Source organism: Vombatus ursinus, unplaced genomic scaffold, assembly GCF_900497805.2.
Source record: "Vombatus ursinus unplaced genomic scaffold, bare-nosed wombat genome assembly UNPS02014830.1, whole genome shotgun sequence".
Classification (NCBI taxonomy): domain Eukaryota; kingdom Metazoa; phylum Chordata; class Mammalia; order Diprotodontia; family Vombatidae; genus Vombatus; species Vombatus ursinus.
Window position 1 is genome coordinate 16,377,661 of NW_020954608.1, and position 26,932 is coordinate 16,404,592.

The window sequence follows — 26,932 nt, forward strand, 5'->3', positions numbered from 1 at the left end:
TTCTTCCTACCACTTTTTAAAGTAGTTAACAGTGTTCTCAAGATCATATATTTAGAGATGGAAGGACCTTCAGAAGCCACTTGGTCTAAGTCAATACATGGAGTAATCTGCAAGAATGGGATTCAGACATAGGTCTCCCTTCACTTTGAATTCAGTATTTTTTCTACTGTAGCAATCTGACTGCCAGACTCTTAGACCATGTGTCCTTAAGTGACTGATATAGGTGGTTCAGTGGTTAGTATAGGACTTGGGAAGATGTGACTTCAAATATGGTCTTAAACACTATTAGCTGTATTACCTGGGGGAAGTTCATTTAATTTCTCTCAGATTGCTTCCTCATAGGTAAAATGAGAATAACAACAATAATATTTAGATCACCTGTATGAATATCTACCACAAAAGATAAGGAAAATAAGAGTCTATGTAGAGCCCAACAGTTTTTTTTTCAAGATAAAAAATCATTTACCTTGATGTTCTAATAGTGACTACTATGAAGGTGGAAATAGAACAGGATAGCAAACACTACACTAGAAAAAATAACACCGAATTTAAAAACCAAAGAAACAAAGCTTCGCAAATGATGAAGAAGTCTCATAATACATAAGCAAATCAAAAAGTGATAGACATGGCAACCACTAAATATCACCCCACACAAGTGAAATTGAATATATCCAATTATATCTAAACAGACAGGAAAGACATATTACAGATGTATCAGTCAAGCTAGAATCAGCCATCTCTGAGTTGTAATATCATTGAATGGTTAAAGCAAAGGTCAAACTAAATAGCAAATTAGAAGTCAGGATAAAGATAAGAAGACATAATGTGCAATTGCAATGGTGCCAACCTAGCCTGATTTTTATAAGATTTCCAATTCTTTTTCTCCACCCCAAAAAGAACAAAAATAAAGATAAAACCATCACCATTTCTTGGAAAAGTAGAACTGTTCTGAAAGAGTTGGCACAATTAGAAAGCCAAAGGAGTATGGAGAGCACCTTGGCCAGTAGACATTTTCTTTCTTTACCATGTGGAAATAAGAGGAAGCCAAGGTCATATCAGTTCAAAGCATAGATTTGTTTTTTTTTTGCTATTGTAATAGTATTTTTTCCCAATTACATGTCAAAATAACTTTGAGCATTAATTTTTACAAAACTTTGAGGTTCAAATTTTTCTCCCTCCCTCACCTCCCCTCTTCCAAAAATGGTAGGCAATTTGATATAGGTTATATATGTGCTATTATGTAAAATATATTTCCATATTAATTATAGTTGTGAAAGAAGAAACAGATGAAAAGAAAAAAAAACATGACAAAGAATAAAGTGAAAAAATATGCTTCAATCCATATTAAGGGACCATCAGGTCTTTATCTGGATGTGGATGGCATTTTCCTTTGTAAGTCCTTTGTACATGTCTTGGATCATTGGGTTTCTGAGAAAAGCTGGGTCGTTCATAGTTGGTCATCACACAATATTGATGATTCTGTGTATAATGTTTCCCTGGTTCTGCTCATTTCACTTTGCATCAGTTTGTACAAGTCTTTAACAGGTTTTTCTGAAATCTGCCTGTTCATCATTTCTTATGGAACAATAGTATTCAGTTACATTCATATTTCACAGCTTGCTCAGCCTTTCCCCAATTGATTGGCATCCCTTCAATTTCCAATATTTTGTCACCACAAAAAGGGCTGCTATAACAATTTTTGCACATATAGGTCATTTTCCCTTTTTTTGTGATCTCTTTGGGATACAGTCCTATTAGTGGCATTTCTGGATCAAAGGGTATGCACAGTTTAGTTGCCCTTTGGCCATAGCTTCAAATTACTCTCCAGAATGGTTTGATCAGTTCACAGCTCCACCAACAATGCATCATTGTCCTCATTTTCTCACATCCTCTCCAACATTTATCATTTTCCTTTTCTGTCATTAGTCAATCTCATAGGTGTGATGTGGTACCTCATAGTTGTTTTAATTTGTGTTTCTCTAATCAAAAGCAATTTAAAGCACTTCTTCATATGACTATAGGTAACTTTGATTTCTTCATCTGAAAACTGCCTGTTTATATCCTTTGACCAATTATCAACTGGGCAATGACTTATATTCTTATAAATTTGACTCATTTCTCTTTATATTTCAGAAATGAGGCCTTTATCAGAGAGACTTGCTGTAAAAATTGTTTCCCAGCTTTCTGCTTTCCTTCTAATCTTCATTGCATTGGTTTTGTTTATACAAATGCCTTTTATTTTAAATAATCAAAATGATATATTTTACATTTTGTAATGCTAATTATCTCTTGTTTGGTCATGAATTCTTCCCTTCCCCATAAATCTGACAGGTCAACTCTTCCATGGTCTTTTAATTTGCTTATGGTGTCACTTTTATGTCAAAATCATGCATCCAGTTTAACCTTATCTTGGTATACAGTGTGAGATCTTGGTCTATATCTAGTTTGTGTCCAATTTGTTTACCAATTTTTTCCCCAGTGATTTTTGTCAAATAGGTCTTATCTGAAAAGCAGGGGTTTTTGGGTTTATCAAACACTAGCTTACAATGATTGACTACTTTGTCTTGTGTACCTAATCTATTCCACTGATCCACAACTTTATTTCTTAGTCAGTACCAGAGAGTTGTGATGATTACTGCTTTACAATATAGTTTGAGATCTGCTATTGCTAGGCCACTTTCCCTAGCATTTCTTTTAATAGGTTCCCTTGATATTCTAGACCTTTTGTTCTTCCAGATGAATCTTGTTATCATTTTTTCTAGCTCTATCAAATAATTTTCGGTGGTTTGATTGGAATGGCATTAAATAAGTAAAACAATTTTGGCAGAAATGTCATTATTTTATTGACTCAGCCAATTCAAGAGAAATTGATATTTTCCAATCAGATCTAATCAGATCTGAATTTATTTGTGTGAAAAACATTTTGTAATTGTGTTCATGTAGTTCCTGGGTTTGTCTTGGCAGGTAGACTCCCAAATATTTTATATTGTTTGTAGTCATTTTAAAATGGAATTTATCTTTCTTTCTCTGTCTGGTGGTCCTTGTTGGTCATATAAAGAAATGCTAATGATTTATGTGGGTTTATCTTATATCCTGCAACTTTGCTAAAGTTGTTAATTATTTCAAGTAATTTTTTAGTTGATTCTCTAGGGTTCTCTAAGTATATCATTATATCTTCTGCAAAGAGAAATAGTTTTGTTTCCTTATTGTCTATTCTAATTCCTTTAATTTCTTTTTCTTCTCATATTGCTACAGCAAACATTTCTAGTACAATATTAAATAATAGAGGTAATAATGGGCACCCTTGATTCACCCTTGATCTTATTTGGAAGGCTTCTAGCTTATCCTCATTACAGATAATGCTTGTTTATGGTTTTAGATAAATATTACTTATCATTTTAAGGAAAACTCCATTTATTCCTATACTCTCTAGTGTTTGTAAAAGGAATGGGTTTTGTATTTTGTCAAAAGCTTTTTCTGCATCTATTGAGATAATCAAATAATTAATTTTTGTTATTTATATAATCAATTATGTTGATAGCTTTCCTAATATTGAACCAACCCTGCATTTCTAGTATAAGTCCCCCCAGTTCTAGAGTATAATTTTGTGATATATTGTTGTAATCATCTCACTAGTATTTTGTTCAAAATTTTTGCATCAGTATTCATTAGGGAAATATGTCTATAATTTTCTTTCTCCATTTTTGCTTTTCTTGGTTGAGGTATCAGTACCATATTTATGTCATAAAAGGAGTTTGGTAGGACTACGCTTATTTTTCCAAATAGTGTATATAGTATTGTAATTAATTGTTCTTTGTATGTTTGGTAGAATTCACTTGTAAACACAACTGGCTTTTGGGATTTTTTCCTAGGGAGTTCATTAATGGCTTGTTCAATTTCTTTTTCTAAGATGGGGTTATGTAGGCATTCCATTTCCTGATCTGTTAATGTGGCTAATTTATAGTTTTATAAATATTCAATTTCATTTAGATTGTCAGATTTATTGGCATATAATTGGGCAAAATATGTCCTAATGACTGCTTTAATTTCTTCTTCATTAGTGGTGATTTTACCATTTTCATTTTTTATACTTGATATTTGGTTTTCATTTTTAAAATCAAATTAACCAATGACTTATTTTTTTCATCATACCAGCTCCTAGATTTATTTATTAGCTCAATATTTTTTTTGTTTATTTTTACCATCAATCTCATTAATCTCTCCTTTGATTTTCAGTATTTCCAGTTTGGTGCTCAAATGGGGATTTTTAATTTTTTTTATTTATTTTAGTTGCATGCCCAATTCATTGATCAGTTCTTTTTCTATTTTGTTGATGTAAGGATTTAGAGAAATACATTTTCTTCTAAATACTGCTTTGGTTGCATCTCATAAATTTTGGCATGTTGTCTCATTGTTGTCTCTCTCTTTAATGACATTATTGATTGCTTCTTTGTTTTGTTCTTTGACCCACTTATTCTTTAGGATTAGATTATTTAGTTTCCAATTAATTTTTAATCTATTTTTCCACTGTCCTTTGTTGAATGTAATTTTATTGCATTACAATCTGAAAGAAAACATTTAATATTTCTGCCTTTCTACATTTTATTTTGAGGTTTTTATGCCCTGATATGTCAAATTTTGTCTAGGTGCCATGTGCTGCTAAAAAAAAAAAAAAGATATATTACTTTCCGTTCCCATTCAGAGTTTTCTCCCGAGTTCTGTCATACATCACTTTTCTAATGTTCTATTTACCTCCTTAGTTTCTTTCTAGTTTATTTTTGGTTGGTTTTGAGTTCAGAGAGGGGACAGTTTAGGTCCCCCGCTAGTATATTTTGCTGTCTATTTCTTCCTGTAACCCACTTAACTTTTCCTTTAAGAATTTGGATGCTATACCAGTTGGTGCTTATATGTTTAGTATTGATATTACTTCATTTTCTATAGTACCTTTAACAAGATGTAGTCTCTTTTAATTGGGTCTACTTTTGCTTTTACCTTATCTGAGATTAGGATTGCTACCCCTGCTTTTATTACTTAAGGTGAAGCATATAGGTTCTGCTCCAGCCCCTTACCTTTACTCTTTGTGTGTCTCTGCTTCAAGTGTGTTTCTTGTAAAAAGCATATTGCAGGATTCAAGGTTTTGATCCACTCTGCTATGCTTCCATTTTATGGAAGAGTTCATCTCATGCACATTCACTTATTACCTGTGTATTTCCCTCCATCCCATTTTCCTCCTGTTTGTCTTCTTTCTATTTTCACCCTTTCCCTTCTCACCAGTGTTTTGCTTCTGTCTACCACCTCCCATGATCTGCCCTCCCTTCTATCTGTCCCTCCTCCCTTTACTTAATCTCTCTCCTACTTCCCTGTTAGGTAAGATAGATTTCTATATTCTACTGATTGTCTATATTATTCCATCTTTGAGCCACTACTAATGAGAATACGGTTCAAGTGATGTCCATTGCCCGCCCTCTCTTCTTTCCCTCCACTGTAATAGATTTTTCATGTCTCTTCATGTCATAATTTATCCTATTCTTCCTCTCCCTTCCTTCTGCACCCATTTTACTTCTCTTTCTCATCCTTCAGTTGTTTCTATGGCATGTCCTCAAATTCACCTTATACTCATACCCTTTATGTATACTCCTTCTAGCTGTACTAGAATTTTTAAGAATTACAAATATCATCTTCCAGTATAGGGATATAAATAATTTAGCTCTATTGAATCCCTTATGTTTCCTTTTCCCTTTTTACCTGTTCATGCTTCTCTTGTGCTTTGAAATTGGAGATCAAATTTTGGATTAATTCTGGACTTCTCCTTAAGAAAGCTTGAAACCCTTCTATTTCATTGAACGACCATTTTTCCCTTGATATATTATGCTTACCTTCTGCAGGTAAGTGATTCTTGGTTGTAGTCCTAGCTCCTTTGCCCTTTGGAATATCATGTTCCATGACCTCCAATCCTTTAGTGTTATAGCTGCTAAGTCCTGCGTAATCCTGTTTGTGGCTCCCCAATATCAGAATTGTTTCTTTCTGGCCATGTGCAGTATTTTTTCCTTGACCTGATAGTTCTGAATTTTGGCTATAATATGCTCCTTGAAGTTTTTATTTTGGGATCTTTTTCCTGAGGTGATTGGTGGATCATTTCAATGCCTATTTTGCCCTCTGGTTACAGGATATCTGGGCAGTTTTCCTTGATTATTCCTTGAAAGATGCTGTCCAGGTCCTCCTTTTAATTATGGCTTTCAGGTAGTCCAATGATTCTGACATTGTCTTTCCTGGATCTATTTTTCAGACCAGTTGTTTTTTTTTTCTTCCAATGAGGGACTTCACATTTTCTTCCATTTTTTTGTTCTTTTGAATTTGATTCTCCATGTCTTGTAGAATCATTATCTTTCACCTGCCCCATTTTAACTTTCATGGAGTTATTTTCCTCAATTAGTTTTTTTACTTTCTTTTCTATTTGGCCAATTCTACTTTTTAAGGAGTTGTCTTTTTTCAAGGTTTTGACTCTTGTTTCATAATTCTTTTGCATCATTCTTTTTTTTCTTTTCTCAATTTTTATTCTGCCTTTCTTATATGATTTTTAAGCTCCTTTTTTGAGCTCCTCCATGAGTTATTTCTGGTCTTGAGACCACTTCCCATTTTTCTTTGGAATTTTGTCCATCGGTGTTTTGACATTGTTCTCCTCCTCTCAATTTGTGTCTTGATCCTCTCTGTCACCATAATAAATTTCCATGATCAGATTATTATTTTGTTGCTCATCTTTTCTTTTCTTTTTTTTTCCCTTTCTTTTAAATCTGAGCTCTATGCCTGGGGTAGAAGGAGCACTGTCTCAGGTTTCTTATGCCAATGGCTGCAGGCCCTGGATGTTTTTCTGGTGCTGCACTGATGCTACCCTGAGGAACATGGGGGACCCTTGTGTTTGGTGCTGTGCTGAAGGCCTGGGAGATGGTGGTGCTGCTGGACACAATAGGAGTCTATCAGCTTACCTGGATCTGAGCTGAGGTCCTAGTACTGGTACTCAGCCTGGGCTGAGGTCAATGAGGTATTTCTGCATTTCTCTGGGGCTACATTGAAGCACTTGGAGGTCTAGCTGCTAGAGGTTGCCTGTCTGCCCAGGGCTATGCTGAAATAGGTAGCAATTCTTATAGCTGGTGTCTGCCCATTCCACTGGCTATGATGAGGTATGTGGGGGGGTTGTGGTGTTAGTATTTTCCTGCTCTACTTCATTAGGACTCAGGATCTACCACTAGTTTGCTGAGGTGGGGCTTGCTTCTGGCTTTCTGGGATGTTTCCTGTCCTGGATTGTGCTCCCTTTTTCCCTGAGACAGACCTTTCCTGCCAATCTTTCAAGTTTCTTGGGCTCAAGTTTTACATCATCTTTTTGCTGCTTCTGCTGTTCCAGGATTTGTTTTGGGGCACTATTTTGTGGTCATTTGGAGGTTAATGTGAGAGTTATGGTGATTTGGTGGTTATTTTGCCATCTTAATTCCTGGAAGTTCCATCCCATAAATTTGTTTTTAATATATTATAAAAGCTTATGGAACACTGAACATTGCTGACTCCCACAATGAAAACCAACTACCAGAACACTTGGGGTGAGATTCTAAGTCAGAACCCCTTGAGAAAATTTTAAAAAGAAACGAAAAAGGAGAGGACAAATAAAATCAAGCAAATCAGGCTGCATGTCTATACTTGTTGTTCAGTTTTTTCAATCTAATTTGTCTCTTTGTGATACCGCTTTTTTTTTCCCTTGGCAAAGATACTGGTGTGATTTTCCATTTCTTTCTCCAGCTCATTTTACAGATGAGGAAACTGAGGGAAATAGGGTTAAATGACCTGCCCAGAGTCACACAGATAGCAAGTGTCTGAGGTCACATTTGAACTCTGGAAGATGAATTTTCTTGACTCCTATCCTGGCATTCTATCCACTATGCCAACCAGATGTCTGTACATTTCTATAGTGATTTATTATTGTTGGTGATAAGTAGGTTTCATATTTGGGCTTCAAAACTTTGATCTAATATGGCAATCTTGTGAAACCTATGAATATTTTCTCAAAATGATGATTTTAAATGCATAAAATAAATTAAGCAAAAAATCAATTAAATTGAAATACAGTCATCAAGCTGTAAGCAAATGGGGACAGCAAGGAATAGTTTACCTATCGGATTTATGGAGAACAGAAGAATTCATGAGCAAACAGGAGACAGACAACATTATGAAATGTAAAGTGGATAACTTTGACTACGTTAAATTGAAAAGTTTTTGCACAAACAAAGCCAATGGAACTAAGATTAAAAGGAAAGTAGAAAATTGGGGAAGAATTTTTATAACCAGTCTCTCTGATAAGGGCCTCATTTCTAAAATATATAGATAATTAAGTCAAATTTATAAGAATACAAGGATAAGAATAGGCAGTTCTCAGATGAAGAAATGAAAGCCATCTATAGTCATATGAAAAAAAGCTCTAAATCACTATTGATTAGAGAAATGCAAATGAAAACAACTCTGAGGTGCCACATCACATCTATCAGATTGGTCAACATGACAAAACAGAAAAATGATAATGTTGGAGAAAATGTGGGAAAATTGGAGCACTAATGCATTGTTGGTGGAGTTGTGAAATGATCCAACCATTTTGGAGAGCAATTTGGAACTATGCCCAAAGGGCTATAAAAATGTATGCACATTTGACCCAGCAATAGCACTTCTAGGGCTGTATCCCAGAGAGATCATACACATGGGAAAAGGACCCACATGTACAAAAATATTTTTAGCAGTTCTTTTTGTGGTGGCAAAGAATTAGAAATTGAGAGGATGCCTATCAATTGGAGAATGGCTGAACAAGTTGTGGTGTATGAATGTAATGGAATACTACTGTACTGTAAGAAATGATGAATAGGCAGATTTCAGAAAAACCTGGAAAGACGTGCATGGTCTGTTGCTGAGTGAAATGAGCAGAACCAGGAAAACGTTGTACACAGTAACAGCCACATTGTGCAATGACTAATATTGATAGACTTAACCCTTCTCAGCAATAGACATCTCCAAAGGTCTCATGATGGAAAATGCTATCCACATCCAATGAAAGAATCATGGAGTTTGAATGCAGATTGAAGCATACTATTTGCTATTTTTTTTCTTCTGTTATATTTTGTTTCCTCTTTTTAGTGGTTCCTCCTATTGGTTCTAATTGTTCTTTACAACATCATTAATGTGAAAATATGTTTAATAGGAATGTATATGTATAGCCTATAATAGACTGTGTGCCATCTTAGGGAGGGTGGTGGGGAGGGAGGGGGAGAAAAATTTTAAATTCAAAAGCATATGGAAGTGATTGTTGATAAATCAAAATAAATTAATTAAAAAAAAGAAATTATCAAGGAAAACTACTCTGATATTCTAGAACCAGAGGGTAAAATAGAAATGGAAAGAATCCACTGATCACCTCCTGAAAGAGATACCCAAAGGAAAACTCCTAGGAATATTGTAGCCAAATTCCAGAGTTTCCAGGTCAAGGAGAAAATATTGCAAGCATCCAGAAAAAAAAAAAAACAATTCAAGTATTGTGGACACACAATCAGGATAATGTAGGATTTAGCAGCTTCTACATTAAAGAACCAGAAGGCTTGGAATATATTATTCCAGAGGTCAAAAGAGATAGATTATAACCAAGAGTCACCTACCCAAAAAACTGAGTACAATACTTCAAGGGGAAAAATGGGTATTTAATGAAATAAAGGACTTTCAAACATTCTTATGAAAAGACCAGAGCTGAATAGAAAATTAGACTTTTAAATACAAGACTCAAGAGAAGCATGAAGGGGCAGCTAGGTGATGCAGTGGATAGAGCTCTGGCCTTGGAGTCAGGAGGACCTGGGTTCAAATCCAGCCTCAGACACTTGATACTTACTGTGTGACCCTGGGCAAGTCACTTAACCCTGATTGTCTAAGCCAAAAAAAAAAGAGAGAGAGAAGCATGAAGAGGTAAACAGGAAAGAGAAATCATAAGGGACTTATTAAGGTTGAACAGTTTATATTCCTACATGGAAAGATGATATTTATAACTCATTAACTTTTGTCAGTATTAGGGTAGTTGGAGGGAAAATTATATGTATATATAGTTATATAGATAGATACATAGATAGAGGACACAAGGTAAGTTGAAGATGAAGGGGTGATATCTAGAGAATAAAATTAAGGGGGTGAGAGAGGATTATACTGGGAGAAGGAGAAAGGGAGAGGTAGAATGGGATAAATTATCTCACATAAAAGAAACAAAAGGTTTTTACAGTGGAGGGGAAGTGGGGGAAGTGAGAGAGAATGAATGAATTTTATTCTCACCAGATTTGGCTTAGGAGGAAATAACATACACAGTCAATTGGGAATGGAAATCTATTTTATCCTACAGGAAAATAGGAGGGAAGGGTATAAGGGAGTGAGGGAGATGATAGAGGGGAGGGGAGATTGGGGGAAGGGGTAATCAGAAGCAAGCACTTCTGAGGAGGAACAGGGTCAAAAGAGAAAATAGAATAACTGTGTGGTGGGATAGGATGAAGGGAAATACAGTTAGTTTTCCACAGTATGATTACTATGGAAGTGTTTTGCATGACTACACATGTATAACCTGTATTGAGTTGCTTGCCTTCTCAATGAGTTGGTTGGGGAGGGAGGAAGGGAGAAAATTTGGAACCCAAATTTTAAAAACAAATGCTAAAAATCATTTTAATATGCATCTGGGAAATAAGACATACAGGCAATGGGGTATAGAAATCTATCCTGCCCTATAGGAAAATTGAAGGGGAAGGGAATAAGAGAAGGAGGGGGAGATAGAAGGGACGGTAGATTGGGGAAAGGGTATTCAGAATGTGAGCCATCTCGGGGTGGGGGAGAGATGAGATGGGGAGAAAATTTGGAACTCGAAATCTTGTGGAAGTGAATGTTGAAAACTAAAAATAAATAAGTTAACAAAAAAAAAGAAGAAAGAAATAACAAAAAAGGGGTCTTTTATAAGGGACTAAGATCTGTATGAGTTAGAAAAAAAGTCAAGACTTTATCAAAGCACATATCTTCCTTAACTTAAACCTTTTCTCCTTTAAAACATATTTTCTACTTCGTAGCTGATTAATAACTGTTTGTTGAATTGAATTGCTCCCTTAATGCCCTTTCTCAATTATGTTAATTTCAGCTTCTTTAATATTTAGATATGTCCCATCTCAATCAATACTATTTATTAAAAAGTCATACTTTCAGACATATACTTTTGATTTTACTCTATTTTATATGCATTCATTTTCTATTCATAGCCTTTTTGATTTTGCCTTTTGTTTACCCTTCATTATAATTTCTTCTGGTTTCAAATAAGTTTACAATACTTTCCAGCACAATAATGTCACCAGTTGTCAAATTGCTGTTATGAGAAGGAAAAATCCTCAATCCTTCCAGAATTTTTTTTTTGAAGATTGTAGAATAGGCACCATTATTTTTTACCATTTCTTTTCATGAAAAAGGAAAAGGAAATAGGCACATAATCCTACTTTCCTATAACTCTTATCTGCCTTAAAATTTGGATTTTAACAAACATTAAGAGTAGAAAGTGCTAAACATATGTAATTAAATGTCACACCAAGTATTATGTCAAGATTCTTGGAAAGCACAGTGGTGTAAGAGATGATTATATTCTACTATAACATGGGACTGGCCACAGAGGACAGTTCTTATGAAAACTTATAGAATGTTCAGCTAATGGGATTCTCAAATAGCTGGTTTTCATTGTGGGAGTTAGCAATGTAAGTACACTAATCACATCATGAAAAATCGTCTTTTGAATCGACTATGAAGCTAGGACCAGGATATAGTCAAAAGACACTAGTTTGTCAGAGTTCTGCCCTTGGTCTGCCCTGAAAACCCTTCCCACTCCCCAGATCAGCACATTCAAGTGAGGAGGTAAAGATTGAGTCCTTGGTAGGGCAAGAGTCTTCAGCTACTTGTGTCCCAATCAGGGTTGCCATGGTGTGCCCCACAAGTATATAGCCCTGTAATCGCATCTGTCACTGTTGTGTTGTTTCTTTCTAACTAAAATAAATCCAAGATGGCTATGATTTCATGATCTTCAAAAGATCAGAGACATATACTAAAAAAAGATTTAGGAGTGGAGTTCATTATAGGTTTTTTCTTTTTTTTTTTTTTTTAGCCAGCCAGTCCATCATCAAGGCCTCACAGAACTATTTTCAAGACCCAGGTAAAAACAGTCATCCAGGGGATATGATCTATTTGTACATGAAGTTAATGGGGAAAATTCTGGGTAGAAAACTGTTATGTCTGATTCCAGTTCCCTCAGGGACAGAGGTGGAATATGGTCGAGTGTGCCCCAGATTTTGGTGGGAAATGTGTGTATTTCAGTTCTTGCTATGTCTTCTAAGGAAATAATGCCTTATAAAACCAATTATGATAATTAGTGAAATGGAAGTTGGGTTCTAATTAAAAGCAGTTATAAATGGAGGAATATCAAAATAGGAGCTTGGTTTAATAATAGAGAAACAATACCCCAAAATCTCAGGGGTACTTCTAGAATCTTTGCAGGGTATACACTTCTGTACATTGAAAGAATTATATTAGAGTAATTGTTAGATTACTAAGATATTAAATAGGCCCAACTTCACATAAGTAAACTTAAATCCTTCCATGATCCATTTTAACTTTTTATTGTTTCTTAATAATAATTCAATTATGGTTGTTGATTGGTTGACTTTGGCTATGTCGTTCTAGTTAAAACCTAATGAAAATGTTTGATGGGGATTTAATAAAGGAAAATCATTCTGATTTCCCCTTCTCCTGTGATGTTCCTCATGGGGAGGTGAAATAAGCATAGAGCTTTAGGGGAAGATAACTCATTTAGGTAGTTTTATTTTTATTGGAAAGATATTGCTTCTATGTATATGTATACCACTGAACAATATTACAGCTTTACTCAAAGAAGTTTTAACCTACATATTACTACACAGATATAGAAATCTTTCTATATAGAATCACAAATAAATTAGCTTTAGAGACTAATAATTTGTTCTTATAGTCCATCCTGAATTAGGAATATTAAATGTTATGATAAAAAGTATTACAGCAGGTAGGTATGAGAACTTATGTATTGTGAAACAGCAAAAAAGGCAGAAATGACATGACAACCAGTATTTAGTGTCCTATGTTATGAGAAAAACAAGAATGTTATTGCTATCTCTATGAATACATTAATAGGAAGCTATACAATTGCAATCAAATTTATGATCCCATCTGTTACTATGTTTAACAAATTAGCATCATAGGAATTTTACCCCTTTTGAGGGGAAATTAATGCCTTGACATCGAAAGACAAAAGAAAACACAAAACTAAATCATTTCTACTGTTTAATTTTAATAATTTATACTTGAATATATCAGATACTGGCTTTTTATGACGTTGTAAATCAATCCTTGAGTCAATGAATATTTATTAAGCCCCTACTATGTGCCAGGTAGTGGCGATGCAAAGAAAGGCAAAAGAATGTCCTAGACTTCAAGAAGCTCAGAATCTAATAGGAGATAACACACAAAAAGAAGTGGAAAATACAGGGAAGGAAGGAGGGTATCCAGTGTAGGATTATGATGAAATCTTTCAGCCTGAAGTGAAATAGGGAAATGGCTGCCTTGTTGTTAACTCCTTAAATGGAAGCTGCTAGAATGTAATAGCTCTCCCATGTCTACTCTTCATCCTCTGCAAAGAGGGGAAGAAGGGGACCCTGGACCAGGGTTTACTGAGGAGGTGTGGATTTCAGATTTGATGTGACCTTGCAGGAGGAGTTTCTGGAAACATGATGAAGTCCAGGACATCAACTGGGTGGAAAATGATATCATGTATGCAGTAGGCATTAGTGATAAATATACTGCAATACTATTTGTAAAACATTTATTTTAGTGCCAGGCACGTAGCAACATTATATAAATGCTTATTCCTTTCCTCCCTTTCCCTGGCTTCATGAGGAATCCTTTTGGATGTGATACAAAGTTGGTCAAGGGACCTTATATGTAAACTAACCAGGGTTTGAGGTACTTAGATTGATTCATCCTTCCCATGGCTCTCAATCTATTGTAATAACATCTTATTTATTTTCTCATGATTTTGATTTCTATGAAAATCAATATTTACTGTAGTCATTAGTCCCACTGACTCAAGTAAAACAATTTGTGAACATCTGGGGATAACCTAAAGGGCTGATCCATGGAATGATACAAGGACAATAATCCAAGGATTTAAACCTTAACATAAAGGGATTGTTTTTAGCCTGATGTACAGGAACTTGTTTAAAGAAAATAATACCTATATTTCAGTGCAATTGATTTCCATAGTGATTCTATGTATCTTAAACTATACATTTAATAATATATATTATTAATAAGGGATTCATATAGGCTTCACTACCTTGCCAGTGGAGCCCGTTACACACACACACATACACAAAAATGCTGAACCTCTGCCTAATGGAAGGAAGATGGGGCAATTAGCTGAACAGAAGACTTTCTTAATACCCAGTAAGAACTGAGAGTAAACAAAGTTTGAGAGATTTCAAAAGGGAAACTAGGAGGAAAATTATGATCAGTTAGAATGCCTCACCCAAGGAAGGTCTAGATGCTTCCATTGCATGTCTAAAAGCACAGAAAATTTAACCTGAGAAGGTAACATCTCATATACTGAGAAGTATGATAATGGTGCTATTGGTTATTATACAAATGACTATCCTAACTTAGAAAGAAAAACAATGCACATCTTTTTTGTTGTTGTTTTTTATATTTTTATAGTATTTAGATTCAAGGAGCTTCTTCCATACCTTTGTACAAATAGGTTCAAGACTTTATTATGCTAAAGATCTTATCTTAAAATTCTATTTTGACTCACAAAAGGCTGTTTATTTTATTCTCATATTCATTTTCCTATTACATTTTTGAGAAACAAAATGGTATATTGAGTCAATTTTACACTAGAATCAGGAAGATATGTGTTTATTTCTTGCCTCTGAAACATACCAAGTCACCCTAAGTATGTCATTTAACCTCTCAATTGCCACAGGAATCTTTCAAAGACTAAGTTGAATTGATAGAGCAAATTTCTTTTCTCTTACCAGTAAAATCAAAGAATCAGTCAAAAAATATTGTTCACCCATTGCATCTAAGCACCAGAAAATTAATTGACTTATTTAGAAGCTATTACAAGATTAATGCCAATTACCTGGATATTTAATTAAGCTTGCCTCATTCCCCTCTTCTCTTTAACAATGATGAGAAGTATACCTCAATGTCAGCTTCTTATCTATTTCCTTCAGCTTTTAAATACAATAACGTGCCAGTCCTTTCTTTGTACTTCAGATCTCCTTTCTTTCATGTCACAAGAGATAAATTCTTACAGCAGCACTGACAACATCACAGTTTTGAAAATGCATCCACCCGTTTCCTCACAAATAGTGCAGTCATTCACTTTAATCCATCTTCTTCTGCCCATCACGTTAATGTCAAACTTACAAGTTCAAGGGTGTACTTTCCTCCACTTCCAGGAAAAAAAAGTTAGTAGTCCAAAAGTGGACTTCTCTCCTCCTCTCACATAATGACAAAGATATTCACTTTGAATCAAAAATTGTCAATCTCAAAGCCGTCTTATTTTGTGATACTTAATGTTGTTGATATGACATTTGAGGATTGATGAACATTTAATAATAACAACAACCATGTGTCTGATCCTTAATTGAAGAACTGCGTGAAATTTCAATTCTGACTTGCATACTTCTGTATGCTTAATACATTTCAATGCAAGATACATTTAACAGAATCCTCGGGTCTAGAATGATCCTTTCAGTTGCCCCCTTTTTTTGTACCCTCCCATACCAACAGTATCAGAATCATTACCTAACCTTAGCTTAGTGTCAGCTAAGAAATAAAGGACTGGTTGACAGTTTCTAGACAGAAGAAAAGGTTTCTGGGGAATGATGCTAAAACAACCTGTAACAAATGTTATTTGCTACCAGTTAGACATCTGGGTCAAAGAGATCACCATTTATGTTAAAGGAAATATGGGATTCTGAAGTGAATTGAGGAAGGCTCATGTTAGAATCTGATCCTTCTGCCCTTCTGACTAGGAGTAACAAAAAATAAATATAAACCAAACCCCACCTCCCAACCACATACACCCACAAATGGCTATAATATATCAGTTAGTGTAAGTATCTTTTGGGCTTGATGATAATACATCAGACAACCTTGTTGGCAATCCTCCATCCAGTCAAAATGGAGATGTGTTTAACAAAATATTTTAGTTTTAGGTGTTTTTTATATAAGCATGAAAAATATGTCTAAGATTCACCAACATTAAAATGGGTAATAATTTTGATAACTTTCAATATCTAATTGTTTCAAAACTCATTTTCCCTTTTTAATAAAGTCTATTACCCCTTTAGAAGAATATCACATGTACCTCAAAGTGGCACATATAGGGTAAAATGGTTAGTTAATTCTGAAGATTGTGTCTGTGTGTATATTATTCCTTCATCCAAAGATGAACTCTTTCTTTACCCTGATTCATTATAATATTAAGCTCAGAATTATCTCCAGATACTACACTGGGGACCACAATTCACTTGACTACAACTTCTCTGGTGACCACTAAAATGATGTTCTAAACAGAATTTCCTATTACAAACCACTATTCTTCAAACATACACATTCAAGTGCTCCAAGAGAGACATTTAACAAACTTATTTGGGTCTGAAGGATGTGTGTGGGGGTGGGGGTGGGGATTATATACATTCTCCACGAAATAAATGAAATTTGCCAGAAGTTTGCAAAGTGAGTAGAAGAGACAATGGTTTATGTGAAGAGAAACATGGTTTTACAAAGTCACAACTGAATTTAATAATTTGCTTTCAAATGCTATCTTTTTGTCCTTCTAGCTAGAGCTAACAAATTAAAACTAAATAACAAGACAACCGACATTCTCTTTTAATCCTGCCCTCCATTCAACGAATACAATATGATAATGCACTTCTAGCATGTTGAGTACCTCTTTTTTCAAAAATACACACACACACACACACACACACACACACACACACTCAGCCTAATAAACATATAGACACCAAAATCAGCCTACTCACATGGCACTGTGCGGAGGTAGAGATTATCTCGAATGATCTGTTGAAGCTCATGGTCCACTGATCCCTTCTGAAATCGTAAGTTGAGGTAATGGCGAAGATCCTTATCCACAATTCCTCCTGAAATATGACATTTTCTTAATAAGGGAAATGGAATTCAGAAAAAAAAATATTGTTAAAATTACTTTACCCCACCTTGAAAAGAACTTGCACCTATTTATAATGTATTCATTTATAAAAATAATCACATGAAATTTTTAATAAGCTTTTGAAGAGCTAGAACAATACAAGAGATTCTGTTCTACAATTTAAGCATAATAAAGTGCCATTTAGGATATGTTGTGAAAACCTACATGGGATTACTTAAATGTTTTCATAGCTTACTTAGATGAAAATATTTCAGACACTAAACCACAAAGAGGACAGTACACCCACGTCTTTGTAACTTAAAGTTAAAAAATAAATTGTCGTATCTTCATATTTTTATTATAGCTATTTATAAGTCAAGATTCAGTTTTAAATATTACCTTGAATTCCAATGCTATTTTATTTCAGCTTTCATAAATTAAAATAATCTGAAATATATTCTGTTATAATCTATTGAAAAAGTAAACTAGTAAAAGGATCAAGGGTCTTAGACCTAACATTTTTTATATTGGTAAAATATGTTTCTTTGGTTTTTCATCTTTAAGAGACTAATGTCTGTCTGATTTTTACATATTTGCAAAAGACAAATAAATATTAATAAAGTCTATATTCTGGATAAATTTGAGAAATAGGTAAATTAGTGAAATGTCATTAATTTTAAGTTAAAAAATATCATTGATAATACACACACACAATAACTAAAACTTTGTTAATCAAGTGTTGTCTGAAAGTCTCTAATTTGATGCATTAGACATTACTTAAAACTAGCCTAACAAAGTAAAACATAGTTTAGTGTACTAGATTGAGAGTTGGCTTTTAAGCCAAGAAGACTTTAGTTTGAGTCCCAGTTGTGACACATGTCATCTGCATGTCTCTTGGGCAAGTCACATAATTTAGCACTCTAGGCAAATCTCTAAGACTAGAATATTAGAAAAGGTTCTGATCTGCATTAATAGAGGGAGTTTTTTTGCTCAGTAGTTGTCTGTTAAATAAAATAATAGGCACATTCTGTTTCTCTATAACAAAGAGATTACATAAGTGCTTGAAACAATTATCTTAATTCAATAAATATTCCATATATTTATTAGCATTGCTCAACTTCTTACAAAAAAAGTTAATGCTGATTATTAACCTAACATCACAAACATCCAGTGAGTAAAAACAGAATAACTGAGATTTTTTTTTAAAAACTTTTAGGAGAAATATGGAGCAAATGAGATTTAAATATCAGAATTCATAAGTTTGATCAGGACATTCTATCATATTAAATATGTATCTCAAGGTTATTGTTGCATCTTTGTTAATAAAATATTTGCATTATAGTAACCCCAAGAAGTTTAGAAGGCAAAATGCAGGGATTTTAGATAGGCTAGTCTTTGTCAATAGATTGAACTAGTCTGAAATAGATAAGAGAAAGCAAATGTTAATAGAAACCAGTGCAAAAATGACTTAGAATCATAGACTCAAATCCTCTTAAATAACCAGAATTAGTCTATGGATAGCTTTTAAAGTGAACTTTGCCCCACTATAAACATATTTAATATTTTTCTGTGGGCATGCATATATGTTTTGCGAACACTCATTTTAGCCAAACCTGCAGGTAAAACAGGAGAAATAAATGATATTAGCATGTTACTAGTCACCTTGCTAGCATTAAAAAATAAACCAATTAAAACTTAACCTGCTTATTTGTATTTACCTATTATATGTCATAATTCAATATGTAATATGATTTGATATGTAATTACAAGCGAAATCCCTGTCAAAATATTGTCTCCAAATAGAAAGTTTTCCATACAAACTTGAATACTCTTAATATTATTATATGATCCATATAAAATTGAAACATGGTAATGGGAAACAAAACACATTACTCTGCATTTGCATAAATATTATTTGCTATACTCTTATGCCACAAACCTTTCCAAATTCTTTTACTTAATATGAAAATAAATTGAATTCATTCAACTTTAATGAAGTTCTCTAAAGAAACTGAGTCTTCTTGAATCTTCCAAGTAGTTATCTTTGGTCATCTCCAGGTGCCCATGCCTTCCACACATTTCTGACTTGCATGTATCCACCCTGAAACAGTGAACTCATTACCCAGAAAGCAAGTTTTCTTCCATTGGTGCCTTGGAAGAGAAACAGACCAGGTCCACTCTTGCTGACTCATAGGGTCTGAGTCTAAGGAAAGGTAGCTTGCAAGAATCAATTGACCTTCCTGGATTAGCTAGGGGAAGGAAGAATCTTCCAGTTTTTCCTTTCCTTCTCCTTTCTCCCTTTTTTCCCCTCTGAAAAAATGGAACATACCTAACAATGAAGACGCTTTTTGGCAGCCTGAGAAAATGCTAGCTTTAGAACAACAGATGTAATCTGCCACCTCACATAAGCTAGAATCACTCACCCTATGGGAATAGCACTGATAAAAACACATTTAGTAACCTACACAGATTTCTACACAGAGCAAGAAACTCCTCTGAGTTAAAAAAAAACAAACTGAGCCACCTGCATTCATTAAATTGATTTGATACAAATTATAATGCGCAACTGCAAATTATCAGTTATTCTTTGAGAGACATTTACCACATTCTATCACACACATATATCATTATTTGAAGTTCATCACAAACTCTTGGCAAAGCATTGCAGGGTTATTCATGCTATGTTCTTATGCCTATATTATTTTCCCTCTTTAGAAAATAGAGTCAGAAAAAGAAATTTAAAAAAAATGTTTGGTGGGTAACAGTGATAACAGTGGAGCTGATAAATAAAACCCATGTCTCTAGTCTGCCAGGTTGTGAATGGTCACTGAACCACATCACTACCTCTTCCCCTCAATCCTTACCCTAACACCAAAGCTTGTCATCTGAAGGGTCTGAAAGTGACAAAGTTCCCTTGCTTTGTTAGGGTTACTTTTTCTGTGGAGTTCCTCCATCAATATACAAATGGAAATCCCATTATTGTTTCTGGTTGAAGTGTCCAACTGGTAATATTAGAATCACAAATGGGTCTCCTTTATGTACTGATTCAAGTAGTGTTTCCCAGGGCTTCACTTCAAAGGGGTCGCCAACTCACTAATGCCCAAAATCATTCCAGGCATACATATCACAATTCACTTGCAACTCCTTCACATTTAAAAGAGCTCAAACAATAACTAGTATTTATATAGAATGTTTAACATTTACAGAGGTATTTAAATATATTGTCTCATGTGTGTCTCATAACTCTTAGAAGATGATGCAATTATCATCCACATTTTGCAGATTAAGAAAATAAAGCCAAAGAGAAATTTAATGACTTGCCCAGGGTCCCACAATCAATAAACTCCTAAGGCAGGATTAAAATTCAAATTGTTCTGACTCAGGGTTTAGCATTATGTCTGCTATGGCACTTTACTGCTAAACGAAATCTTCCTATTGGTCTTTAATCAGTGTGTGTGTGTGTGGGGGGGGGGTTACCTTTATTTCTCATGGAACACAACAAGATGAGAGATCTGAGTTTTCTCAAACAAGATTAGCTTTTACAGAGACCAAAACTTGAGACAGCTGAAATGTTATCAGATACTGTAGATCATGTTACGGATGTCTCGTTTTCTCAGAGTTGTGAGACTAGAGGTGTTTCCACAGAGAGCAAGTCTATAGTATCTGAAATATTCTCAAAGAGATTGTCTCCTACCTATCTTGTCATCTGAGTGTTCTGAGATGAGATGTGTTTCCATAGCGAGCAAGCCTGTAGTAACCAGAATGGTCTGAGTGGGCATCTCCAAACACAGATAATTTGTTCCCTCAAATGTTATATAATTGAGCTGACATATCTTCCCTCTCCCTTCCTAGAGGTGAGAGGTCCCCAGGTGTTACACATTGCACGTGTTTTCTGAATGCATTGATCAGTTGGGTTGACTTTCCCCCCCCCCAACCACCACCACCCTCCTCCAACATACACACGCACTGTTGTGATCCTTAGGGATCAATCAGGTGAGGGGAGGGAGGTAAAGGAAGAGAGGGAGGTAGGAGGGGCAGGTGGACCTCGAGCCGCCCACTGACTCTTCTCTTGACTCCCTGTTTTTGATCGTTTTTGAGTGTAACAGTACCACACCTGGGCAGTCTTGTCCTCATTTGTAACATGACAAACCCATTTCCTTTTCTGATCATTTTTCTGCTAGATTCTAATCTGTTCCACCACTTTTTGGAAGCAAACTATAGGTCATAATGTACTTTAACCTATTTAGGTCTACTACATATCTCTACATTGCCCTTCAGGTCACCTACAATATTGTTAATTGGGAGAAAATGTCTCATGATTCATAGCAAAAGAAGAATATGGCTGTTCAAAAGGTACGATTCTGTTTTAGGGAACAACTTGGGGTCATTGAAAGCATAGTACATTTTCTCAGATAAAATTTAACTCGCTCCCTTCCATATGCAGTGTCTATCTGAAATACATCTGCTGATGAGTCAACTCAATGAACCTTTCATCCAATTGCATATCATAGTCTTGACAATAAGCACTTTACATTCACTTATGTTTTGCTATGTGGGTAGAGAGACTGAAATCTTTGAAAGATTAAGGATCTTGTTTATGCAGCTGCATTGTTCTCTGGCTAGATATGATCTGCAGAATATTACCAGCCAATAGGATTGTGGGAAGATCCTTTAAATCTATACCTTCCTGGATAGCTATCTATGTGTGTATGTATGTATGTATGTATGTATGTGTGTATGTGTGTGTGTGTATAAATCTATCATATGCATACCTATGATATCTAGATATCTATTGGCCAGAAAATAATTGTATTTCTTCCAAAAACTACCACATCCTGGAGATCCCACTTGATATGTTTTATATCAGTTATTCATTTAATCATTTTTTTCATTCTACAAGCAAGCAGTAAGTGGCTATTACGTTTACACTATAAGCACACTGAAGCATTTCAGTCACTTCCCCATTCCTGATAGTGATAAGAAGTATTAGGTCAAGGGGGTCTTACTATTTTTTATGTTGTGGACACTTTGGGTAGTCTAGTGAAATCTAGAACCTCTTCTCAGAAAAAAAGTTTTAAACATATGAAATAAAATACACATGATTGCAAAAGAAATAAATTATACTGATTATAGTTATAAAATATATATTTAAGTCATTGACCCTATGATAATAACTCCTGCCTTGGAGTCCAGAGTTAAACCCATCTTAATTACTAATATAGTAGTGTGCCCTATACCTATTTCTAGAGTTTCAATAATACAAAATCCTTGCATATGCTCCTGTCCAAATGTGTATGTAGTACTTTATCATACTCAGAAAAGCAATCCTTCATTAACCATGCTATTTGGGAACTAGTTCATAAAAAGTAAAAAAAGTATAGTCATCTTTATTTAAACCATTGTTTTCCACTTTTTCAACACCCATATAGAGAAGAAAGCAAATCCATTTCAGAGTCAATGAAAAAGAATAAACAATGAAAAAGAAAGAAAAAACAATCTAACTCAAATATTACTGAGCAGTATTTGAAAAAAAAGAGAAAGAAATGAGAGACAATCATACACATAGACTTTATCCATGAGCAATTAACGTGATTTTTTTAGTGAATGAGATCACTGGGATAGCATTGTCTATGCTCTTTAAAAAAGAGAATTTTGCCTGACTTATGTAAGAAATGGAGACATAAATAATGGGAAGATGAATAGATTCTGTTAGACTCCACAGAAACACAACAGGAGACAGTTTCATACACAATCTATCTAGTATAATGCATGAGTAGGCCCCTGCCCTTCTTAAGATAGAAATCCATATCTTTGTCATATAATCATCCAAGAAACTCACTTCTTTCTGGGTCTAATATAACATCAAAATCTCTGGAACTTTCACTTATCTCTGGAGCTATTCTGGTTACATTATAAATTATAGGGCAGTAAAATTAAGTACTTTCTCTAGTTAGTCATTATTATGTCTTTCATTCTAGGCCACTCATATCTATTGCAGTAGGGATTGGAACTGGACCTATGATTTGAATACAGAAACTTTCCCTACCAATGCAGGCTCATACCTTCTTTGCACTTTAAAAATATGCCTAAAGAGCACTGAAGAGATTCAATAATTTGTCTAGGACCACAAAGCCATTAGTTGTGAAGGGTAGGACTTGATCCCATATCTCTTCTGTTGCAATCAAAATTGCATAGCCATATAACAACCCTCGATAAATTTTGTTCCACAGAGAATAAAACTGGAAACGCTTGGTCAAAGTAACAGTTGCTTTGTATGCATGTTTTGCCCATAGTTTTTGAGAACCAAGTATATCCTTTTATCATGCTTCAACATCTTTTGTGCCTACTGTTCTTCCTTCAAATGCTAGTAGCAAGGCACATTTTGTATAGGAATAAAATATAAAGAAATACCACAAAGGATATTAAACAGTTGCAGCTCATTAAAAGATTCAAAACTGGAGAGGATAATTGCCATTTCAGAGAAAATGACATAGATAAATGTGAGGAGGTTTATAATTTTCTCTAGCCCTAAGTATTGAAAATGGCTTTTCATCATTTCCTCCCTTTTTTTTTTCCTATTGCAGCCCACAGATGCTTCAGATGGAATACTGTTATTGTACCCTCCATAGCCAGGCCTAGCTTCAAAGTAAATTTTAAAATTCTACCTGTCTTCATTGTTCATTTAGAGAATTATTTGCACACTTAATGCAAAGGTTAATAAGAATAGGAAAGATATGGGGCAGAGATTTGATAGAAGGCTCAAAGATGCCTACATTCTAATGACACTTTGAAATAAGAATTTCAGTCACAGACATGAATCTTTTTAACTTGTAGTCTCTTTTTTGCTCAAACAGGTTATTACTTCTTCTAATATTCTTATATTAGAAATTCAGGAAACCACCACAAAGATATTCTCATGAAGTTTATTGACCTGAAGACTTACTAGGAGTTCAGTCCACTCATGCTTAATCAACTATTTACCCTTTTAAGTATGACTCAGTGAATGATAATCATGAGAAAGAAACCGGTTTCCTTTCTCATGAGAAATCATAGATCTGACATTTGTAGCTTTACTCTCATGGTTTGTTTGATTAACACAGAGCAATCTTAGCCATTAGCCAGGGAGAAAATTCTTACTTTTGCCTGCAACACTCAGAGAAATGTCTTATTTTAAATGTTTGGACAATTTGTCATCTTTTTAAACCTCTAAATTTTAGAAACTTCTAGTTGATAATGTGGCTATGTGTGAAGTAGTATCTTAGGGGTAATTATCCTCATAATTAAGACTCTGCCTACCCCAAAACAACACTACAAAACTTTTAGTTGAAATATCTACATTATTAGGATAAAAATGCTGCTTATACCCACCCCTCTATTCTATTTTCTTTTCAAATGCTTGAGTACTTGTCTACTTCATTTTACATTAAACAAAACATGAATAAAAAGAATAGATATATTTTACATACTTGTCTTTTCTAATACCAATTTCACAAGAGTAATATTTGAAAATATATATATTTGTACATCGACACATGTACACTTCTGGGACATGCTGATACACAAACAGATAAATACACATATACACATATAAATGTATATCTATATCTATATCACTGTGTCCCATGTGTGCATGTATGTGTGTATATATACATAGATATACATATATACATATTACATATATGAAGTATAAGTATATATATATATATATGTGATATCCTATAAGTCTTAGTGCAGTTCTAAGCTATTAAAGATATATCTATATATGTATGCATGTGGACAAAAGTTTAGACTTCATTTATCCACAAAAGGCAGAACAGGATGAAATTTCAAGAGGAAAATTTAGAATTGAAGTCAGAAAAGGCTTCCTAAAATTTAGACCTATTTAAGCAGCAATAAGCTACCTTGCAAAGTAGTTATTTGCTTTTCATCAGAAGTCTTCAAGGACAGCTCGGGTATTCAATTTTCAGGTCTTTTATAGTGGAATTCTTTTCAGGCATAGGTTGGGTTAGATGGCTGCTAGAGTCTCTTCCAATTGTGAAATATGATTTTTGTGATATTATCTAGGAAAGTTTGTTTAAACATTTAATACTTTCCCTGATTTTCTTTTATGTCAGTTCTTTTGGTATTATCTACTCCTAAGACATACTGTAAATCATTCCTGCCAAACACTCAAGTAGGTATCAGCACCAATAAGAATTCCCTCTTTATGTACTGTGCTTGATCTGGTGCAGTCATTTTGACTTCATCTTGTAAACCATCATTTCTACTTCTTTACACACAAGGTAGCTAACTTGGGTCTGAGAATCCAAAAATGATGGTTCCTCTATCATTGATGATAAAAGAAATTACTTAAAATACATTACAAACGCATTATATCTTATAATGATATGTTGTCTAGCTGTCATTTTTCTCTTTGAATGCTTTTAGGGAGGATGTAGCTCAGTTGAGTTTGACATTAAGTTTTCTATAGATTTGTTTTAGCTCCTACCGCTTTTCAATGGTACAACTGGTGATACCATTCAGAATCCTTCTACCATCCTCCACTATTGTATTTTTAAAAGAAATTTGCATTCTAAATTTGTGTTGCCCTTGGCTGCCATCTGTTTCAACTCAGCAGGAGGAGTCAAGTATTTGCTGGTGAACACACTTTCTGAGCTCTTTTGACCTCCTGGTTATTGTTTACAGCTGCTAGACATTTGCTGCAAAGGTTTAACAATATCACCACAATGAATATCTTTACTTACCTACAGATCTGTTTGTTTGGTTGGTTTTCCTATGAGAAGACCTATTATTTTAACTATTGTTTGCTGAAGCTGAAAGAGGTGTTATTTCAGGGATCAGAGGCAATGATATTCATCTGGAGATGAGAAAAGGAGCAGATATATAAATATAGATACAGATCTTGGGGAGTGGTCAGCAGATATTATATGGCACTGGTTATCACCCATGCCTTGAGTGTATTCCCCTCTTCCAGTTCTTAGAATCACTGTATACAGGATATCCCACAAGTCTTGGTGCAGTTCTGAGCTATTAAAGATATGTATGCATGTGGACAAAGGAGTAGACCTCTATTTATCCACAAAATTCAGCCCAAATGCTACTTCCTACTTAAAATCTTTACTGATCTCTTATCCCTCAATTATTTTGGTCTCTCCATCAACCTAATCACTTCCAATTTGTTTTGTACATAATTTGAAATTTATGTAAAGGTAAGGTCCATTAAATCAATCAATCATTCCATCCCTCTTGGGTTACCTTGGGTCACAGCACTTAATTACCTTAACCAGGTAAGAACACCTTTATTGAATTAATCAAAGACCTTATTATAGGTGGGAAAAATCCTTGATCAATTTAGAAATCTTTAAAAATTACTGAATGAAATGGAGTGACATTGCACAGGAAATATATTCTGATGTGTTTTGCTAAGAAAATAAGTTAAGACCTATTGGTTGTATGTAAAAAAGCAAGACAGTTTGATATCTGGGGATTCAAACCAGTTGAAAACAGAGGAGCAGTTCTAGCCAAGCCTCAGAGAAAATCTCTTTGGGGTAGGAGAAATAAGGTAAAAGAGGAACTTTGGCCTTGGCTTTTATTTTGTTCTTGGTCTCAATCTCATTCTCCTTCCTATACCTGTTGACT

At 34.5% G+C, this 26,932-nt stretch overlaps 1 protein-coding gene across 1 annotated transcript in view; it reads right to left on the reverse strand.

Annotated features, from left to right (window-relative positions):
- Positions 1-17,226, reverse strand: part of MAGI2 (membrane associated guanylate kinase, WW and PDZ domain containing 2) — a 1,168,341-nt gene extending 1,151,115 nt beyond the window's left edge. The window contains exon 1 of the mRNA XM_027838694.1: positions 17,169-17,226. The gene's annotated coding sequence lies outside the window, so the exon portion shown is untranslated. The remainder of the gene's footprint in view (positions 1-17,168) is intronic.
- Positions 17,227-26,932: the final 9,706 nt, after the last annotated feature.